Genomic DNA, 20,327 nt, shown 5'->3' on the forward strand with positions numbered 1-20,327 from the left:
CTCGCAGGCTCTAGAGCGCAGGCTCAGTAGTTGTGGCGCACGGACTTAGTTGCTCCGCGGCATGTGGGATCTTCCCGGACCAGGGCTCGAACCTGTGTCCCCTGCATTGGCAGGCGGATTCTTAACCACTGCGCCACCAGGGAAGCCCTGTATATTGATTCTTAATCCCTTTCCTAGCTGGAGTGCTCTGGTCAAGGCGATCAACTCAGCCTTTTGGGTGGAAGTGTGAGAGGGTAGGGCTCCAGATACAACAATTGTCCACAGGCTGACTATGGCATAACCTGCCGGCCTTACCCCTTCATGTATAAAGCTGCCTCCATCGGTATACCATTGTTTTTATTTTTTAATTAACTAATTCATAAAGTGATTATTATTTAATTATTTAATTTGTATTTTATATTGGAGTATAGTTGATTTACAATGTTGTGTTAATTTCAGGTATACAGCATAGTGATTCAGTTATACATATATCTATTCTTTTTCAAATTCTTTTCCCATTTAGGTTATTACAGAATATTGAGTAGAGTTTTCAGTGCTATACAGTAGGTCCTTGTTGGTTTTTTTTTTTTTTTTAATTTTAAATATAGTAGTGTGTATATGTCAATCCCAAACTCCCAATTTATCCCTCCCCCGCACCTTTCCCCTTTGGTAACTATAAGTTTGTTTTCTGTGAGTCTGTTTCTGTTTTGTAAATAAGTTCATTTGAATCTTATTGTTTTAAGATTCTGCATATAAGCGATATCATATGATATTTGTCTTTCCCTGCCTGACTTACTTCACTAAGTATGATAATCTCCAGGTCCATCCATGTTGCTGTGAATGGCATTATTTCATCCTTTTTAATGGCTGAGTAATACTGCATTGTATATATGTATCACATCTTATTTATCCTTTCAACTGTCGATGGATATTTTGGTAGTTTCCATGTCTTGGCTATTGTAAACAGCACTGCAATGAACATTGGGATGCATGTATCCCTTCGGACCATGGTTTTCTCCGTATTTTTAGTTTTATAAGGAACCTCCATACTGTTCTCCGTAGTGACTGACCAATTTACATTCCCACCAACAGTGTAGGAGGGTTCCCTTTTCTCCACACCCTCTCCAGCATTTATTGTTTGTAGGCTTTTTGATGATGGCCATTCGGATTGGTGTGAGGTGATACCTCATTGTAGGTTTTTCTTTAAATTTATTTATTATTTATTTTTGGTTGCACTGGGTCTTTGTTGCTGTGCACAGGCTTTCTCTAGTTGCGATGAGCAGGGGCTACTCTTCATTGTGGAGCACGGACTCTAGGGCTCAGTGGTTGTGGCTTACGGGCTCTAGAGCGCAGGCTCAGTAGTTGTGACGCACAGGCTTAGTTGCTCCAAGGCACGTGGGATATTCTCCGACCAGGGCTCGAACCCGTGTCGCCTGCATTGGCAGGCGGTTCTTAACCACTGCGCCACCAGGGAAGCCCTCATTGTAGTTTTGATTTGTATTTCTCTAATAATTAGTGATGTTGAGCATCATTTCATGTGCCTCTTGGGTATCTGTATGTCTTCTTTGGAGAAATGTCTATATAGGTCTTCTGCCTATTTTTTGATTGGGTTGTTTTGGTTTTGGTTTTGTTTTTTTTTTGGCTGCACCTGGTGGCATGAGGAACTTCCCCAACCAGGGATTGAACCCATGCACTCTGCAGTGGAAGCACAGAGTCATAACCACTGGACCAGGGAAGCATGTTTGTCTTTTTGATATTGAGTTATATGAGCTGTTTATAAATTTTGGAGATTAATCCCTTGTCAGTCGCATCATTTGCAAATGTTTTCTCCAATTCTGTGGGTTGTCTTTTCGTTTAGTTTATGGTTTCCTTTGCTGTGCAAAAGCTTTTGAGTTTAATTGGGTCCCATTTGTTTGTTTTTATTTACATTACTGTAGGAGATGGATTGAAAGTTTAGTTTTGAGTTTATTTTTGTGTATGGTGTTAAAGAATGTTCTAATTTCATTCTTTTACATGTAGCTGCACCATTTATTGGAGAAATTGTCGTTTCTCCGTTGTATAGTCTTGCCTCCTTTATCATAGATTAATTGACCATAGGTGCATGGGTTATTTCTGGGATTTCTATCCTGTTCCATTGATCTATATTTCTGTTTTTGTGTCTGTACCGTATTGTTTTTATGACTGTAGCTTTGTAGTATAGTCTGAAGTCAGGGAGCCTGATTCCTCCAGCTCTGTTTTTCTTTCTCAAGATTGCTTTGGCTATCTGTCTCTCAGCTATATAGAGGAGAAAGGGTTTTTCTAAGTTCGGGAGACCTAACACAGGAGTGGTCCCTAATTTTGGTTTTAGAACTAGTAACGCCTGTTGGCAATTTTCATCCCAGTTGAGGGGTTTGTGGTCACCTCCTTTTAGGGCCTTAAAAAGAGACTTTTCTATGAGCCTGAATCCAGGTATCCAGATCCTGCAAAATCCTGCCATCCCCAGAAAGGCCCTCAGTTGCCTCTTAGTCAGGGTGGGGGGTGGTTGGAGGGTTACAGTGGTTTCCTTTTGGTCTTGGGCGAAGGCCCTCGTCCCATGGGTGAGCACATTTCCCAGGTACTTAACCTGTTGGGTGGAAATCTGGGCCTTGTGAGTAGAGACTCAATATCCTCGTTCCCCTAGGAAATTGAGGACCTGAGTGGTGTCTTTATCTGAATCTTCCCTAGTGGGACTGGAAATTAGGAGGTTGTCCACATTCTGTAGGAGAGACCCATTAACCAACTGTAATTCTCTTAATTCCTTTGCTAATGTGTTTCTGAACAGGTGGGGGCTATCCCTGGAGCCTTGGGGCAGCACAGTCCAAGTTAGCTGGGAAGTGTTACATGTGTCTGGATCTGTCCACTCAAAGGCAAAGAAATATTGGGAATCTGGGTGCAGGGGAATGCAAAAGAAGGCATCTTTCAGGTCTAGCACTGTAAGCTAGTTTGCATTTTCTGGAACTTGGGCAGTACGGTGTATGGATTAGGAACTATTGAGTGAACTGGGACCACTGCCTCATTAACTGCCCTCAGGTCTTGAACAAACTTGTATTCTCCACTTTGCTTTTTTATGGGCAGAATGGGGGGATTACACAGAGATTGGCAGGATCATAACAGCCCATATTTTAAGAACTTGGTCATTAAAGGCTGGATATCTCACTGGGCCTTGGGCCTCAAGGGATAGTTTTTTTCCATGGGTCATCAGCATTGGGTTTCAATGAAACCTGAACTAGGGGCACATTATTAGCTCTGCCAGGAACCTGTGTCCCAGACAGAGGGGTTTATTGGAGAAAACATATGGGGTGGAGAGGAGACCTCCTCTGATGGTGACTGAGGCAGGCTCCCATGGCAAAGAACAGTCGTTTCTCCTGATGGGTGCCTTCTCTGAGGGGGTCTCCAAACTGAACTATTGTCTGGAATTTAGTGAGCAACTCCCTTCCCAACAAGGGGATGGGGCACTCAGGCATGAGCAGGAACTGGTGTGCAAAGGTAAAATTTCCTAGTAAGCAGCTGAGCAGGGGACGGTGTGAATCACTTGGCTTTGGGCCGTCCATCGATCCCTGTTAATATACAGGATTGGGAGGACAAGGGTCCAGGGAAATCAGTCATCACAGAGTAGGTGGATCTAATAAAAAAAATACCTTTCCCACCTGCCATGTCAAGAGTTACCCGAGGCTCCTCCGGGGAAATGACCAGGTGACCTTTGGGAGGCAGGGAGACTCCTGGGCCCTGTCAGTCTTCAGTCCTCTTGGCCAGCATCAGTTTAGGAGCCCCGAGTCCCCTTCGGGACTGGGGGCAGCCTTGCTTCCAGTGGCCCTCTGGTTTGCATGTCAGGCAGGGTCCTGGTGGATTTTTCGCATACAGGGGGCATTCGTCCTTCCAGTGGCCCTCCTGGCTGCATTTAAAACAGGTCCTGGGCTTCCCTGGTGGCACAGTGGTTGAGAATCTGCCTGCCAATGCAGGGGACACGGGTTCGAGCCCTGGTCTGGGAAGATCCCACATGCCACGGAGCAACTAGGCCCATGAGCCACAACTACTGAGCCTGCGCGTCTGGAGCCTGTGCTCCGCAACAAAAGAGGCCGCGACAGTGAGAGGCCCGCGCACCGCGATGAAGAGTGGCCCCCGCTTGCCGCAACTAGAGAAAGCCCTCGCACAGAAACGAAGACCCAACACAGCCAAAAATAAATAAATAAATAAATAAATTTATAAAAAAACCAAAAAACAGGTCCGTTCCCGACAGGGAGGGGCTCTGATCCAGACTTTCTAGATCCTGCCCCTGCCATGGGCTTTCGCAAGGGAGAGGGGGAGGATGACCACGAGGTGGTGCGGGGGCTAAGGCTGCCACCAAGAGTTGTGCCTTGCGTTGTTGTCCTGAATCCTCCTTGCCTCCTCAACCCTATCTCTATCGTTAAATACTCCAAAGGCCAAGTCCGTGAGCTGATTCATGGGAGTTTGGTGTCCCATGGCTGCCTTCTGTAATTTTCTCCTAATGTCTGGGGCAGATTGAATGATAAAATGGGTATTTACTGGGACTTGCCCTTCAGGGGTGTTGGGATTAATATTGGTATACTTTCTTTTTTTTTTATCAATATCTTTTTTTATTGAACGGTAGTTGATTTACAATGTTGTGTTAATTTCTGCTGTACAGCAGAGTTACTCACTTATACATATATATACATTCTTTTTTAAAATATTGTTTTCCATTATGGCTTATCATAGGATATTGAATATAGTTCTCTGTGCTATACAGTAGGACCTTGCTGTTTATCCATTCTATATATAAAAGCTTACATCTGCTAATTCTAACCTCCCACTCCGTCCTTCCCCCAACCCCCTCCCTCTTGACAACCACCAGTCTGTTCTCTATGTCCATGATTCTGTTTCTGTTTCATAGATAGGTTCATTTGTGTCATATTTTATTTATTTTTAAATATTTTATTAAAGTTTATTTGATTTCATAACTAAATTTTGCTTAGTGAAAATCAATTTTAAGATTATTTTTAATTTATTTTTTAATTGAAGTATAGTTGATTTACAATGTTGTGTTAATTCTGCTGTACAGCAAAGTCATTAAGTTATACATATATATACACATTCTTTTTTTATATTCTTTTCCATTATGGATTATCCCAGGAGATTTTATACAGTTCCCTGTGCTATACAGTAGGACCTTGTTGTTTATCCATTATAAATGTAATAGTTTGCATCTACTAACCCCAAACTCCCAGTCCATCCCTTTCCATCCCCTGCCCCTTGGCAACCACAACTCTGATCTCTATGTCTGTGAGTCTGTTTCTCTTTTATAGATAGGTTCATTTGTGCCATATTTTAGATTCGACATGTAAGTGATATCATATGGTACTTGTCTTTCTCTTTCTGACTGACTTAGTATGATAATCTCTAGTTGTGTCCATGTTGCTGCACATGGCATTATTTCATTCTTTTTTATGGCTGAGTAGTATTCCGTTGTGTATATGTACCACATCTTCTTTATCCATTCATCTGTTGATGGACATTTAGGTTGTTTCCATGTCTTGGCTATTGTGAATAGTGCTGCTATGAACATAGGGGTGCTTGTATCCTTTTGAATTCTAGTTTTGTCTGGATGTATACCCAGGAGTGGGATTGCTGGATCATATGGTAATTCTATTTTTAGTTTTCTTAGGAACCTCTGTACTGTTTTCCATAGGAGCTGCACCAACTTACATTCCCACCAACAGTGTAGGAGGGTGCCCTTTTCTCCACACCCTCTCCAGCATTTGTTATTTGTAGACTTTTTAATGATGGCCATTCTGACCAGTGTGAGGTGGTAACTCATTGTAGTTTTGATTCACATTTCTCTAATAATTAGTGATGTTGAGCATCTTTTCATGTGCCTATTGGCCACCTGTATTTTGTCTTTGGAGAAATATCTATTTAGGTCTTCTGCTCATTTTTTTTAAATTAATTTATTTTATTAATTTATTTTTTATTTTTGGCTGTGTTGGGTCTTTGTTGCTGCACGCAGGCTTTCTCTAGTTGTGGCGAGTGGGGGCTACTCTTTGTTGCAGTGTGTGGGCTTCTCATTGTGGTGGCTTCTCTTGCTGCAGAGCACGGGCTCTAGGCACGCGGGCTCAGTAGTTGTGGCACGCAGGCTCAGTAGTTGTGGCTCACAGGCTCTAGAGCGCAGGCTCAGTAGTTGTGGCACACGGGCTTAGTTGCTCCACGGCATGTGGGATCTTCCCAGACCAGAGCTCGAACCCGTGTCCCCTGCATTGGCAGGTGGATTCTTAATCATTGCACCACCAGGGAAGCCCGTTCTTCTGCTCATTTTTTTTTTAAATGGTAATATTTGTTTAATATTCTTTTTTCACAATATTCTATTTTTCACAGACTGCGCTTATGATAGTAAACTAAAGAGGGGGAATAATTAATCATGATTCCTTTTTTTTTAAATTAATTTATTTATTTATTTTTGGCTGTGTTGGGTCTTCGTTTCTGTGCGAGGGCTTTCTCCAGTTGCGGCGAGCGGGGGCCACTCTTCATCGCGGTGCGCGGGCCTCTCACTGTCGTGGCCTCTCTTGTTGCGGAGCACATGCTCCAGACGCGCAGGCCCAGTAGTTGTGGCTCATGGGCCTAGTTGCTCCGCAGCATGTGGGATCTTCCCAGACCAGGGCTCGAACCCGTGTCCCCTGCATTGGCAGGCAGATTCTCACCCACTGCGCCACCAGGGAAGCCCTTCTGCTCATTTTTTGATTGGGTTGTTTGTTTTTTGTTTTGTTGTTGTTGTTGAGTTGTATGAGCTGCTGATATATTTTGGAAATTAAGCCCTTGTTGGTCATATCATTTGCAAATATTTTCTCCCATTCCATAGGTTGTCTTTTCGTTTTATTTATGGCTTCCTTTGCTGTGCAAAAGCTTGTAAGTTTGATTAGGTCCCATTTGTTTTTATTTTTATTGCCTTGGGAGACTGACCTAAGAGAACATTGGTACGATTTATGTCAGAGAATGTTTTGCCTCTGCTCTCTTCTTGGAGTTTTGTGGTCCATGTCTTATGTCTAAGTCTTTAAGCCATTTTGAGTTTATTTTTGTGCATGGTATGAGAGTGTGTTCTAACTTCATTGATTTACATGTGGCTGTCCGACTTTCCCAGCACCACCAGCTGAAGAGACTCTTTTCCACTGTATATTCTTGCCTCCTTTGTTGAAGATTAATTGACCGTGGGTGTGTGGGTTTATTTCTGGGCTCTCTATTCTGTTCCATTGATCTGTATGTCTGTTTTTGTACCAATACCACACTGTTGGGGCTTCCCTGGTGGCGCAGTGGTTAAGAATCCGCCTGCCAATGCAGGAGACACTGGTTGGAGCCCTGGTCTGGGAAGATCCCTTGTGTCGGAGAGCAACTAAGCCCATGTGCCACGACTACTGAGCCTGCACTCTAGAGCCCGCGAGCCACAACTACGGAGCCCGTGTGCCACAACTACTGAAACCCGCACGCCTAGAGCCTGTGTTCCCAACAAGAGAAGCCACCACAATGAGAAACCTGCGCACCACAGCGAAGAGTAGCCCCTGCTCGTCACAACCAGAGAAAAGCCCGCATGCAGCAACAAAGACCCAACACAGCCAAAAAATAATAAATAAATAAATAAATAAAAATAATAAAATAAATTTTAAAAACACGCACTGTTTTGATTACTGTAGTTTTGTAGTATTGTCTGAAGTCTGGGAGAGTTATGCCTCCTGCTTTGGTTTTTTTTCCTCAGGATTGCTGTGGCAATTCTGGGTCTTTTATGGTTCCATGTAAATTTTTGGATTATTTGTTCTAGTTCTGTGAAAAATGTCATGGGTAATTTGATAGGGATCACATTCAATCTGTAGATTGCTTTGGTTAGTATTGCCATTTAACAATATTAAATCTTCCAATCCAAGACCATGGGATATCTTTTCATTTCTTTGAATCCTCCTTAATTTCCTTTATTAATGTTTTATAGTTCTCAGTGTATAAGTCTTTCATCTCCTGGGTCAGATTATTCCTAGGTTTGTTGGGGTTTTTTTTGGTGCTATTTTATTTTTATTTTTTATTGGAGTATAGTTGCTTTACACTGCTGTGTCAGTTTATGCTGTACAGCAAAGTGAATCAGCCATACGTATACATATATCCCCTTTTTTGGATTTCCTTGCCATTTAGGTCACCACAGAGCACCGAGTAGAGTTCCTTGTGCTATACAGTAGGTTCTCATTAGTTATCTACTTTATACATAGTAGTGTATATATGTCAATCCCAATCTCCCAATTCATCCCACCACCACCCCCGCCCCCTTGGTATCCATACATTTGCATCCAGATGTAGAGACGTCTGTCTCTATTTCTGCTTTGCAAATAAGATCATCTATACCATTTTTCTAGATTCCACATATATGCATTAATATACGATATTTGTTTTTCTCTTTCTGACTTACTTCACTCTATGACAGTCTCTAGGTCCATCCATGTCTCTGCAAATGACACAATTTCATTTCTTTTTATGGCTGAGTAATATTCCATTGTATATATGTATCATGTCTTCTTTATCCATTCCTCTGTTAATGGACATTTAGGTTGTTTCCACGTCCTGGGTATTGTAAATAGTGCTGCAGTGAACATTGGGGTGCATGTGTCTTTTCGAATTATGGTTTTCTCAGGGTGTATGCCCAGGAGTGGGATTGCTGGGTCACATGGTAGTTCTATTTTTAGTTTTTTAAGGAACCTCCATACTGTTCTCCATTGTGGCTGTATCAATTTACATTCCCACCAACAGTGTAAGAGGGTTCCCTCTTCTCCACACCCTCTCCAGCATTTATTGTTTGTAGATTTCTCGATAATGGCCATTCTGACTGGTGTGAGGTGATACCTCATTGAAGTTTTGATTTGCATTTCTCTAATAATTAGTGATGTTGAGCATCTTTTCATGTGTTTGTTAGCCATCTGTATGTCTTCTTTGGAGAATGTCTGTTTAGGTATTCCGCCCATTTTTTGATTGGGTTATTTGATACTGAGGTGCATGAGCTGTTTGTATGTTTTGGAGATTAATCCTTTGTCAGTTGCTTTGTTTGCAAATATTTTCTCCCATTCTGAGGGTTGTCTTTTTGTCTTGCTTATGGTTTCCTTTGCTGTGCAAAAGCTTTTAAGTTTAATTAGGTCCCATTTGTTTATTTTTGTTTTTATTTCCATTATTGTAGGAGGTGGGTCAAAAAAGATCTTGCTGTGATTTATGTCAAAGAGTGTTCTGCCTATATTCTCCTCTAAGAGTTTTATAGTATCTGGCCTTACATTTAGGTCTTTAATCCATTTTGAGTATATTTTTGTGTATGGTGTTAAGGAGTGTTCTAATTTCATTGTTTTACATGTAGCTGTCCATGGTGCAATTTTAAAAGATACTGTTTTTTTACATTCCCTGTCTGATATTTCATTGTTAGTGTAAAGAAATGCAACCAGGGCTTCCTTGGTGGTGCAGTGGTTAAGAATCCACCTGCCAATGCAGGGGACATGGGTTCGAGCCCTGGTCCGGGATGATCCCACATGCCATGGAGCAACTAAGCCCGCGAGCCACAACTACTGAGCCCACATACCACAACTACTGAAGCCCGCGTGCCTAGAGCCTGTGCGCCACAACAAGAGAAGCCACCGCAATGAGAAGCCTGCGTACCGCAACTGAGAGTAGCCCCCGCTCGCCGCAACTAGAGAAAGCCCGCGCCCAGCAACAGAGACCCAACACAGCCAAAAATAAATAAATAAATAAAATAAATTTATAAATAATAAATTAAAAAAAATTTTTTTTAAAAAGAAATGCAACCAATTTCTGAATGTTAATCTTGTATCCTGCTAATTTGCTGAATTCATTTATTAGATCTAGTAGTTTTAGTTTGGAATTCTAGGATTTTCTATATATAGTATCATGTTATCTGCATCTAGTGACAATTTTACCTCTTCCTTTCCAATTTGATTACCTTTTATTTCTTTTTCTTGTCTGATTGCTGTGGCTAGGGCTTCCAATACTATGTTGAATAGAAGTGGTGAGAGTGGGCATCCTTGTCTTTTTTTAAATATTTATTTATTTATTTGGTGGCACCAGGTCTTAGTTGCAGCTCACAGGCTCCTTAGTTGCAGCACATGGGCTCCTTAGTTGCAGCAGGTGGGCTTCTTAGACGTGGCTTGCCAGCTCCTTAGTTGCGGCTCACCAGCTCCTTAGTTGTGGCATGCAAACTCTCTTAGTTGTGGCATGCATGTGAGATCTAGTTCCCTGACTAGGGATCAAACCTGGGCCCCCTGCATTGGGAGTGCGGAGTCTTAACCACTGCGCCACCAGGGAAGTCCTGGACATCCTTGTCTTGTTCCAGATTTTAGCGGGAAGGCTTTCAGCTTTTCACCGTTGACTATTATTTTGGCTGTGGGTTTGTCAGAAATGGCTTTTATTATGTTGAGATGTGTCCCTTCTATACCCACTTTGGTAAGAGTTTTTATCATGAATGAATGTTGAATTTTGTCAGATGCTTTTTCTGCATCTATTGAGATGATCATGTGGTTTTTTACTTGTCTGTTGTTAATGTGGTATATTACATTGATTGATTTGTGTATGTTGAACTATCCTTGTAAACTTGGGATGAATCCCACCTGGTTGTGGTGTATGATCTTTTTTATGTGTTGTTGGATTCGGTTTGCTAATATTTTGTTGAGAACTTTTGCATCTTTAGTCATCAAAGATATTGGCCTGTAATTTTCTTTTTTGGTGGTGTCTTTGTCTGGTTTTGGTATCAGGGTGATAGTGGCTTCATAGAATGTCTTTGGGAGTGTTCCCTCATCTTCAGTCTTTTGGAAGAGTTTGAGAAGAATCAGTATAAGTTCTTTGTATGTTTGGTAGAATTCACCTGTGAAGCCATCTGGTCCTGGACTTTTGTTTGTAGGGAGTTTTTTTTTTTTTTAACTACAGATTCTAGAATCAGTATAAGTTCTTTGTATGTTTGGTAGAATTCACCTGTGAAGCCATCTGGTCCTGGACTTTTGTTTGTAGGGAGTTTTTTTTTTTTTTAACTACAGATTCTATTTCACTTCTAGTGATTGGTCTGTTCAAATTATCTATTTATTCTTGATTCAGTTTTGGTTGGCTGTATGTTTCTAGAAAGTTGTCAATTTCTTCTAGGTTGTCAAATTTGTTGGCATATAAAATTGTTCATAGTATTCTCTTATGGATTTTTTCTTTTTTTAATTTTTTTAAATTTATTTATGGTTGTGTTGGGTCTTCGTTTCTGTGTGAGGGCTTTCTCTAGTTGTGGCAAGCAGGGGCCACTCTTCATCGTGGTGCGCGGGCCTTCTCACTATCGTGGCCTCTCTCGTTGCGGAGCACAGGCTCCAGACGTGCAGGCTCAGTAATTATGGCTCACCGGCCCAGTTGCTCCACGGCATGGGGGATCTTCCCAGACCAGGGCTCGAACCCGTGTCCCCTGCATTGGCAGGCAGACTCTCAACTACTACGCCACCAGGGAAGCCCTGGATTTTTTTTTAAGGTAAGTTTTTTTGCTTGTCTTTATGGAAGTGAGGTTAGTTCTTTTTAATGTTTTATTTATTTTATTTTATTTTTGGCTGCGTTGCTGTGCATGGGCTTTCTTCTAGTTGTGGTGAGCGGGGGCTGCTCTTTGTTGTGGTGTGCAGGCTTCTCATTGCAGTGGCTTCTCTTGTTGCGGAGCACGGGCTGTAGGCACACGGGCTTCAGTAATTGTGGCACGCAGGCTCAGTAGTTGTGGTGCACGGGCTTAGTTGCTCTGTGGCATGTGGGATCTTTCCGGACCAGGGCAAAACCCATGTCCCCTGCATTGGCAGACAGATTCTTAACCACTGCACCACCAGGGAAGCCCCTCTGTTACGGTTTTTTGTATTTCTGTGGTATCAGTTGAGGTTTCTCCTTTTTTGTTTCTTATTTTGTTTATTTGGGTTCTCTCTCTTTTCTTATTCATGAGCCTGGCCAGAGGTTTGTCAATTTTGTTTAGCCTTTCAAAGAACCAGCTCTTGGTTTTATTGATTTTTTTTCTACTATTTTTCAATCTCTGTTTTATTTATTTCCTCCCTTATCTTTATTATTTCCTTCCTTCTGCTGACTTTAGGTTTTGTTTGTTCTTCTTTTTCTAATTCTTTTAGGTGATAGGTTAGGTTGTTTATTTGACATTTTTCTTGTTTTTTGGATTTTTTTTGAGGAAGGCCTGTATCACTATGAACTTCCCTCTAAGAACTGCTTTTGCTGCATTGCATAGATTTTGTATGGTTGTGGGGTTTTTTTAAGATTTTTTTTTAATGTGGACCATATTTAAAGTCTTTATTGAATTTGTTACAGTATTGCTTCTTCTTTTTTTTATGTTTTGGTTTTTTGGCCGTGAGGCATATGGGATCTTAGCTCCTCAACCAGGGGTCGAAACTGCACCCCTTGCATTGGAAGGCAAAGTCTTAACCACTGGACCACCAGGGAAGTCGCTGTATGGTTGCGTTTTCATTGTCATTTGTCTCAAGGTATTTTTAAATTTCCTTTTTGATTTCCTCGTTGACCCATTGGTTTGTAGTAGCACGTTGTTTAGTCTACATGTAATCATATTTTCTCATTTCTTTTCCTGTGGTTGATTTCTAGTTTCATGCCTTTGTGATCAGGGAAAATGCTTGAAATAATTTCTATACTTTTAAATTTGTTGAGGTTAATTTTATGCCCTAGTATGTGGTCAATCCTAGAGAATGTTCCATGTGCACTTGAAAAGAATGTGTATTCTGTTTTTGCTTTTGGTTTTTTTTGGATGTAATGTCCTGAAAATATCAATTAATTCTAACTATTCTATTGTATTATTTAGGATCTCTGTTGCCTTTTGATTTTCTGTCTAGAAGATCTGTCCATTAATGAGAGTAGGATGTTAAAGTCTCCTACTATTATTGTATTCCCATTGATTTCTCCTTTTATGTGTTAGTATTTGTTTTATGTGTTTGGGTGTTCCTATATTAGGTGCATATATGTTGACGAGAGTAAAATCCTCTTCTTGTATTGATCCTTTTTTCATTATATAGTGTCCTTCTTTATCTTTCTTTATAACCTTTGCTTTAAAGTCTGTTTTGTCTGATATGAGTATTGCAACTCCCGCTTTCTTGTCATTTCCATTTGCATGAAATATCTTTTTCCATCCCCTCACTTTCAGTCTATGTGTGTCCTTTGCCCTAAGGTGGGTCTCTTGTAGGCAGCATATTGTAGGCTCTTGTTTTTTTATCCAGTCTGACACTCTATGTCTTTTGATTGGAGCATTCAGTCCGTTGACCTTTAAGGTAATTATTGACACCTATGTATTTATTGCCATTTTAAACCTTGTTTTCCAGTTGATTCTGTTTCTGGGTTGTTCCTTTCTTTTTCTTTTTGTGGTTTGATGATTTCCTTTTATTCTATGCTTGTGTTCTCTTCTTTTTGGTTTTTGTGACTCTATTGTATTTTTTTTTTTATTGTATGTTTCTGATTTGTGGTTTCCCTGTTTTTCAGGTATGTTAGTCCCTTCCTATATCTGCTTGCTTTAGACCGATAGTCATATAGGCTCAAACACATTAAAAAAAATCTGCATTTTCTTACTCTCCTTCCCCAAATTTTATGATTTAGATGTCCTTTTTTACATCTTCATGTTTATCCTTTTGTTGTTCCTTGTGTTTATCATCACTTTCACAAATAGGTTTTTTTTTTCTTTTTGATCTACATACTGGCTAATTTAAGTGATTTATTTTCCAGTTGTGATTTCCTTCTTCCTATATCTTCCTGCTTCTTTTCTATTTAGAGAAGACCTTTCTATATTTCTTTTAGGAAAGGTTTAGTATTGCTGTATTCTTTTACTTTTTGCTTTTCTGAGAAATTCTTTATTTCTCCTCCTATTCTAAATGATAATCTTGCTGGGTAGAATATTCCAGGTTCCAGATTTTTCCCTTTCAAGACTTTGAATATATTTTGCCACCCCCTTCTGTCCTGCAGTGTTTCTGTAGAGAAATCAGCTGATAGCCTTATGGGGGTTCCCTTGTAATTAACTCTTTGTTTTTCTCTTGCTGCCTTTAGAATCCTCTCTTTAACTTTTGCCATTTTTATTATCATATGTCTTGGAGTAGGTCTGTTTGGGTTCATCTTGTTTGGGACCCTCTGTTCTTCCTGTATCTAGATATCTGTGTCCTTCTTTAGGTTTGGGAAGTTTTCAGCCATAACTTCTTCAAATACATTTTCAATCCCCTTTTCTCTCTCTTCTCCTGCTGGAATCCCTATCATGCATAGATTGGTATGCTTTATATTATCCCATAGGTCTCTTATATTGCTTTCATTTTTTTCATTTGGCTTTCTGTCTGCTGTTTTGATTAGGTAATTTCCATTATTCTATCTTCCAGGTCATTTATTCTTTCTTCTTCATTATTCATTCTGCTATTCATTGCCTTTAACTCAGCTTTCTCCGAGTTAAAGGCAGATGAATTTTCTAATTTTTCTTGGTTCCTCCTTATAGTTTCTAGTCCCTTTTTACAGTAATCTGCATTTCTATCGATAGCCTTTCTTAATTCCTTCAGTATTTTCATTACCTCCTTTTTGAACTTGGTGTCTATTAGACTGAAGAGGTCTGTTTCATTGTTTGTTCCTTCAGGGGAGTTCTCTTGGTCTTTTAACTGGGGGTGGTTCCTTTGCTTCTTCATTTTGCTTAAATTTCTCTTACTCTGTGAGTTTAGGAGAAACAATTATCTACTGTAGTCTTGGAGGGCTATTTTATGCAGGAGCATCCCTGTGTAGAATGTGTGGGTTTAATATCTTTTTGGCCCGAGGGCTGTTGTTGGTTTGGATGCCTGCCGTCTCTTTCCTCAGTATGTGCTTGCCGTTATCCCCTTAGTAGTGGGTGTGTAGGTGCGTGGCCTGAACACACTCCAGGAAGGCAGGGGCAGCAGTTGGTGCCCGGTCCCTGGACCCTTGGCAGCAGGAGCAGTCTGCACCTGCCTCTGGAGTTCGAGATGGCAGTGAAAGCTTACACCCACCCCTGGAGCACGTGTAGGTGGTGTTCTGCTGCCTGAGAGCGCACACGGAGAAAGAAGCACCTATGGCAGTCCTGCCCCTCTTCTCGTGCACCCCCCCCCAACAATAGCACCTTCCCTCTCTGGTGGGCCCAGGCTTCTTCCCATACTCCCTCAGTTGTGGTGACCACACCCTAGCCCCCTCAGGCTGTCTCTGCACAGCCAACCCCAGCCCTGTCCCCGGGGTCTGACCTTCGAAGTCTGAGCCTCAGCACGCAGCCCCTGACCAGCCCAATGCAAGTGTCTGAGGCTGGGGAATGGACTTCCCAGTGTGTGGAAAGCTTTCCTCTTTCACAGCTCCCTCCCAGGGATGCAGAACCTGTCCCAATTCCTTCCTTTCTCTCTTTTTTTTTCTTTTGCCCTACCCAGTTACATAGAGATTTTCTTGCCCTTAGGTCTTCTGCCAGTGTTTAGTACATATTCTATGAGAATCGTTCCACATGTAGATGTATTTTTGATGTATTTGTGGGAGAAGGTGAGCTCCACATCCTACTCCTCCACCATCTTGATCCAATCTTTTGTCATATTTTAGATTCCACGTATGTGTTATCATATGGTATTTGTCTTTCTCTTTCTGACCTATGTCACTTAGTATGATAATCTCTAGTTACATCCATGTTGCTGCAAATGGCATTATTTCATTCTTTTTTATGGCTGAGTAGTATTCCATTGTGTATATGTACCACATCTTCTTTATCCATTCATCTGTTGATGGACATTTAGGTTGTTTCCATGTCTTGGCTATTGTGAATAGTGCTGCTATGAACACAGGCATGTATGTATCTTTTTGAATTATAGTTTTATCTGGATATATGCTCAGAAGTGGGATTGCTGGATCATACGGTAATTCTATTTTTAGGGTTTTTTTTTGCCCCCTGCAGTGGAATCAGGGAGTCCTAATCACTGGACCACCAGGGAAATCCATATTTTTAGTTTTCTGAGGAACCTCCATACTGTTTTCCACAGTGGCTGTACCAACTTACATTCCCAACAACAGTGTAGGAGGATTCCCTTTTCTCCACACCTTCTCCAGCATTTGTTATTTGTAGACTTCTAAAATTTATTTATTTATTTATTTGGCTGCGTCAGGTCTCGGTTGTGGCATGCAGGATCTTTAGCTGCAGCAGGCAAACTCCCAGTTGTGGCATGTGGGATCTAGTTCCCTGACCAGGGGTCAAACCCAGGCCCCCCACACTGGGAGCATGGAGTCCTAGCCACTGGACCACCAGGGAAATCCCCTTTGTAGACTTTTTCTTTTTTTAATCAGAGGTACCCGTGTTATCCATTTTTTAAAAAATTTATTTATTTTGGTTGCTTCGAGTCTTAGTTGCAGCACATGGGATCTTCGTGGTGGAATGTGGGATCTTTCATTGTGGCGTGGGGGCTCTTCATTGCAGCACACGGGCTTCTCTAGTTGCGGCGCGCGGGCTTCTCTCTAGTTGTGGTGCACAGGCTCAGTAGTTGCGGCACGCAGGCTTAGTTGCCCCGTGGCATGTGGGATTTTAGTTCCCCGACCAGGAATCAAACCTGCATCCCCTGCACTGGAAGGCAGATTCTTAACCACTGGACCATCAGGGAAGTCCCCTGTAGACTTTTTTTTTAAATTAATTAATCATTTATTTATTTATTTTTGGTGTGTTGGGTCTTCATTGCTATGCGCAGGCTTTCTCTATTCTTCATTGCAGTGTGCGCACTTCTCATTGTGGTGGCCTCTCCTGTTGCGGAGCATGGGCTCCAGGCACGCGGACCTCAGTCGTGGTGGTGCGTGGGCTCAATAGTAGTGGCTCGTTGGCTCTAGAGCGCAGGCTCAGTACTTGTGGCACACGGGCTTAGTTGCTCCGCAGCATGTGGGATCTTCCGAGACCAGGGCTCGAACCCCTGTCCCCTGCATTGGCAGGTGGATTATTAACCACTGCCCCACCAGGGAAGTCCCCCCTGTATACTTTTCAATGATGGCCATTCTGACCGGTGTGAGGTGGTACCTCGTAGTTTTGATTTGCATTTCTTTAATAACTAGTGATGTTTAGCATCTTTTCATGTGCCTATTGGCCACCTGTATTTCGTCTTTGGAGAAATGTCTATTTAGGTCTTCTGCCCATTTTTTGATTGGGTTGTTTGTTTTTGTTGTTGTTGTTGTTGAGTTGTATGAGCTGCTGATATATTTTGGAAATTAAGCCCTTGTTGTTCACATCATTTGCAAATATTTTCTCCGATTCCATAGGTTGTTTTTTCTTTTTTTTTTTTTTGCTGTTTGTTTTGTTTTGTTGGTTTCCTTTGCTGTGGAAAAGCTTGTAAGTTTGACTAGGTCCCATTTGTTTATTTTTGTTTTTATTTCTATTGCCTTGGGAGACTGACCTAGGAAAACATTGGTACGATTTATGTCAGAGAATGTTTTGCCTGTGTTCTCTTCTAGGAGTTTTATGGTGTCATGTCTTATGTTTAAGTCTTTAAGTCATTTTGAATTTATTTTTGTGTATAGTATGAGGGTGTGTTCTAACTTCATTGATTTACATGCAGCTGTCCAACTTTCCCAGCACCACTTGCTGAAGAGACTGTCTTTTTCCCATTGTATATTCTTGCCTCCTTTGTTGAAGAGTAATTGACTGTAGGTGTATGGGTTTATCTCTGGGCTCTCTGTTCTGTTCCATTGATCCACATGTCTGTTTTTGTGCCAGTACCACATTGTTTTGTTTTGTTTTGTTTTTTTTTTGAAGAATTTTTTTTTTTTAATTTTATTTATGGCTGTGTTGGGTCTTCGTTTCTCTGCGAGGGCTTTCTCTAGTTGTGGCAAGCGGGGACCACTCTTCATCGCGGTGCGCGGGCCTCTCACTATCGCGGCCTCTCTTGTTGCGGAACACAGGCTCCAGACGTGCAGGCTCAGTAATTGTGGCTCACAGGCCCAGTTGCTCCGCGGCATGTGGGATCTTCCCCAACCAGGGCTCGAACCCGTGTCCCCTGCATTGGCAGGCAGATTCTCAACCACTGCGCCACCAGGGAAGCCCACCACATTGTTTTGATTACTGTACCTTTATACTATTATCTGAAGTCTGGGAGAGTTACGCCTCCTGCTTTTTTTTTTTTTTTTTTTTTCAGGATTGCTGTGGCAATTCTGGGTCTTTTATGGTTCCATATAGATTTTTGGATTATTTTTTCTAGTTTTGTGAAAAATGTCATGGGTAATTTGATAGGGATCACATTCAATCTGTAGATTGCTTTGGGTAGTATGGCCATTTAACAATATTAAATCTTCCAATTCAAGAGCATGGCTTATCTTTCCATTTCTTTGAATCCTCTTTAATTTCCTTTATTAATGTTTTATAGTTCTCAGTGTATAAGTCTTTCACTTCCTTGGTCAAGTTTATTCCTAGGTATTTTATTTTGGGGGGCACAATTTTAAAAGGTATTGTTTTTGTACATTCCCTTTTTTTTTTTTAACATCTTTATTGTAGTATAATTGCTTTACAATGTTGTGTTAGTTTCTGCTGTATAACAAAGTGAATCAGCTATACGCATACGTATATCCCCATATCCCCTCCCTTTTGCATCTCCCTCCCACCCTCCTTATCCCACCCCTCTAGGTGGTTGCAAAGCACCGAGCTGATCTCCCTGTGCTATGCAGCTGCTTCCTACTAGCTATCTATTTTACATTTGGTAGTGTATATATGTCAATGTTACTCTCTCACTTCATCCCAGCTTACCCTTCCCTCTTACCGTGTCCTCAAGTCCATTCTCTACATCTGTGTCTTATTCCTGTCCTGCCCTTAGGTTCTTCAGAACCTTTTTTTTTTTTTTAGATTCAATATATATGTATTAGCGTACGGTGTTTGTTTTTCTCTTTCTGACTTACTTCACTCTGTATGACAGACTCTAGGTCCATCCACCTCACTACAAATAACTCAATTTCATTTCTTTTTATGGCTGAGTAATATTCCATTGTATATATGTGCCACATCTTCTTTATCCTTTCATCTGTCGATGGACACTTAGGCTGCTTCCATGTCCTGGCTATTGTAAATAGTGCTGCAATGAACATTGTGGTACATGACTCTTTTTGAATTATGGTTTTCTCAGGATGTATGCCCAGTAGTGGGATTGCTGGGTCATATGGTAGTTCTATTTTTAGTTTTTTAAGGAACCTCCATACTGTTCTCCATAGTAGCTGTATCAATTTACATTCCCACCAACAATGCAAGAGGGTTCCCGTTTCTCCACACCCGCTCCAGCATTTATTGTTTCTAGATTTCTCGATGATGGCCATTCTGACTGGTGTGAGGTGATACCTCATTGTAGTTTTGATTTGCATTTCTCTAATGATTAGTGATGTTGAGCATCCTTTCATGTGTTTGTTGGCAATCTGTATATCTTCTCTGGAGAAATGTCTATTTCGGTCTTCTCCCCATTTTTGGATTGGGTTGTTTGTTTTTATGATATTGAACTGCATGAGCTGCTTGTATGTTTTAGAGATTAATCCTTTGTCAGTTGCTTCGTTTGCAAATATTTTCTCCCATTCTGAGGGTTGTCTTTTTGTCTCATTTATGGTTTCCTTTGCTGTGCACAAGCTTTTAAGTTTCATTAGGTCCCATTTGTTTATTTTTGTTTTTATTTCCATTTCTTTAGGAGGTGAGTCAAAAAGGATCTTGCTGTGATTTATGTCATAGAGCGTTCTGCCTATGTTTTCCTCTAAGAGTTTTATACTGTCTGGCCTTACATTTAGGTCTTTAATCCATTTTGAGTTTATTTTTGTGTATGGTGTTAAAAAGTGTTCCTATTTCATTCTTTTACATGTAGCTGTCCAGTTTTCCCCGCACCACTTATTGAAGAGGCTGTCTTTTCTCTCTTACCTCCTTTATCAAAGATAAGGTGACCATATGTGCGTGGGTTTATGTCTGGGCTTTCTATCCTGTTCCATTGATCTATATTTCCGTTTTTGTGCCAGTACCATACTGTCTTGGTTACTGTAGCTTTGTAGTATAGTCTGAAGTCTGGGAGCCTGATTCCTCCAGCTCTGCTTTTCTTTCTCAAGATTGATTTGGCTATTTGGGGTCTCTTGTATTTCTGTACAAATTGTGCAATTTTTTGTTCTAGTTCTGTGAAAAATGCCATTGGTAGTTTGATAGGGATTGCATTGAATCTGTAGATTGCATTGGGTAGTATAGTCATTTTCACAATGTTGATTCTTCCAATCCAAGAGCATGGTATATCTCTCCATCTGTTTGTATCATCTTTAATTTCTTTCATCAGTGTCTTATATATTTCTGCATACAGGTCTTTTGGCTC

The sequence above is a fragment of the Balaenoptera musculus genome, chromosome 11, assembly GCF_009873245.2.
Source record: "Balaenoptera musculus isolate JJ_BM4_2016_0621 chromosome 11, mBalMus1.pri.v3, whole genome shotgun sequence".
In the NCBI taxonomy this organism is placed as follows: Eukaryota; Metazoa; Chordata; class Mammalia; order Artiodactyla; family Balaenopteridae; genus Balaenoptera; species Balaenoptera musculus.